Genomic DNA, 3,093 nt, shown 5'->3' with positions numbered 1-3,093 from the left:
TCACCCGACCAAGTGAAGAGAGAAAAATTAAATGACGAAACAAAAATATTTCCGGATTATCTCATGACTTCATTCATACTGTGACTTATTTGAGATATTGAAGGTTTTATATGGGATGTAAAGCTTTTGCTGTGCAAATTCTACAAGTTGGATATCTGAAATTTACATTTAATAATTGCTACATTATTAGAAAATTCTATAATAAAACGTAGAAATTTTTTTAAGTAATCATTTAAGATGCATATGGCAAATTATGCGCATAATCTATAAATTTTTTTGTTTTTAAATAATTATAAATTTCTAGTCCTAATTATTAAATCCAGTGAAGATGTATTTGAACATAAATAATTAACTCGAAATTAGCTATGCATATATTCTTATTAATATTAATATAAACTTTTAAATGATTATAATTGAAAATATTGCCAGATTGCACGGATGGAGCCCATCGATTGATTACCATCGATACCATCGGTTACAGAAAAATGTTGAACTTATGAAATGAAAACTTCTTAACTACTGACAAAACTTATTTGCAAATAATTGAATAAGTTTCGTGACGTTCATTAAGAAATCATTGTCAGGAATCAATTTAACTTTATTGTCATATTATTTTATTTAATTATTAGCTTACACGATAAAATTTTGAATATATATTTATTCAGATATTTCTACGGGATATAATGTAAGATAAGATCTAATTGACGTAAGCACAGAATTAATCGGCTACTTTGCAATTTAACGTACTTACGATTGACAATAGAAAATTCGAAAAATTATTAACTAGCAGCGCTAAAGATAAACTATAACTTTTTAGAAAAATTATGATACGATATTAATGGTTCTTATCTCATTATGCAATTTAAACTAATTCATACCAACATGAATTTTGAATATTGAAAGGAAAGCTCTTGTTTTTTTTTGTTGTATTAATAATAATTACAGCATTAAAGAATCCATCATGAACAATGATATTCTAATGACTTTGTACCAAGAACTTTAAACTACTATTAGTTTAAAATATTTAAAATGTTTCTCTTTGTATTTTTTCTGTACCATCCAAACACCGTAAATATTATAAAAATATGAACATATCTTATGAATTATTGTTAACTATTTAATAATTACATTATTGCATTACTGCTTTAATTTGTAAATTTACGAAGTGTCATAAGTATCATACGGGTATGATAAATATTTAATGACCATAATTTATTTTTGTAGTTTCACAATTGAATAGTAATAATTGACTAGGGCTTTCACTTACTTTTTATTTAAACATTAAATTATTGTATATTACTTCTTAGAGGTATAAATGAGAGACGTAGTACGCAAAAATATTATTGATCCGTAGACTGTAAGAGTGTTGGGAAGGCATACGATATAAAAATATTATAAATTAATTTAAAAAAAAAAAAAAATTAATTTTGTTTCAAATTCAAATTTTTAAGTATCACCAATATGATTCTATTTATTCTACAAACAAACTGTGATAACCACGTCGTAATAATTTATTTCGAAATTTTTGTTTTTGAACTTTATAATAATGAATATTGATTAAGAATCGAAATAATGATGAAAATATTAAATACGAATAGAAGTGACATAATGGTATGTGGCTCTCAACACAATTAATTTGAATTATTAATAATGTATCGTCTTAGGGAATGTTTACGATACTCAATGCTACTCAATAATAACAAATAATGCCTGAGATAATGTATTAATGGCATCATGAAATATTAATCGCTAATTGAATTCAAGTAAAGATAAATTCAACGATTTACATTGCATTATAGCAATTGCAGGTGTTCATTAAAGCAACGTAACAATCGACTGTTAACTCTCGAAGATTATTAATTTATTTTTATTATGAATTTTCAGTCGGTTATTTATTAACTGCACTATATCTGCGCATGATTTAATTTATAATGGCGCGCTCAAATTCAGCCTCTGTGCCGAGAACAATGGGAGAAGAAAAAGTAATAATGAAATAATACGAATTAATGGTTTATAGATTTCACTTTGCTATTTATTGTCGAATTGGACCCGAACGGAATCCACTGTACAAACGCGCCTTTGACATTCCAATAAAAAGGAGCTCCCGAAAATTTCATACACAATTCTGTTACCATAAGCGACCTGTTTTACCAACGCGTACGATAACCAACTTCGCGTCCAGGAAAATCAATCGCCCTCTGACCTTAGCGCGATAACAACAATAATTTCACGCTTATCCGACAATGATATATGTTGATATTTGTTGATTCAGCGCCAAATGTGTTACACACTCGCGTAGAAGGCGATCGAGATTCATTCTCGCGCGTTTCTCTCAGCCCGATATTTCGCACATTATAACACCGATAGCACACATAACGCACACGCATTAATTAATTAATTAATTAATTAATTAATTATTTTAATTATTTTAATTATTTTAATTAATTGATTGATTGATTGATTGATTGATTGATTGATTTATTGCATGATTAATCAATTATTTATAAATAAACATCGAAATTTGCACGTTGTTTTCATTGGCAATTAATTTTAATAGTCTGAATTTGTTCTTTCGAAAATTCGGGCGTTGAGAAACGCGTTTACGTCACGAGATCCGAAAACGAAAACTTACGAGATAGCGACAACATAATTATTTGCATTTTTCGCTTAAATTTCGACACCTTTTAAATACTTTTTTGCCCTTTATCTGTGCCTCGTTCAACATTATTTAAAATTATTCATATGACTTTTGCCAAGTGAGAACACTTGTGCTAACGCATCCCTTACGATTTAAACGAATGCCGCAGTGATGTACTTTCAAAAAGTGTCTTTGTATAATATCTTTTACAATTTATGATTTTTAATCGACGTAATAACAAGCTATGCAATATCAGCATAAAGCGTACGATTCTTTGAAATTTTGTTTTTTTTGTTTTTGTTTTGGTTGTTTTGGTTGTTTTGGTTGTTTTGGTTGTTTTTTGTTTTTTTTTTTTTTTGTTTTTGTTTTTGTTTTTGTTTTTGTTTTTGTTTTTGTTTGTTTAAAAGCGAATAATAACTAGCGTAGACCTAATATTTATAATGATTATTCTGCGA

This window comes from Ceratosolen solmsi, unplaced genomic scaffold, assembly GCF_000503995.2.
Source record: "Ceratosolen solmsi marchali unplaced genomic scaffold, CerSol_1.0 scaffold29, whole genome shotgun sequence".
NCBI lineage: Eukaryota > Metazoa > Arthropoda > Insecta > Hymenoptera > Agaonidae > Ceratosolen > Ceratosolen solmsi.
The sequence above is the reverse complement of the archived record's forward strand: the minus strand, read 5'-3'. Positions refer to the sequence as shown.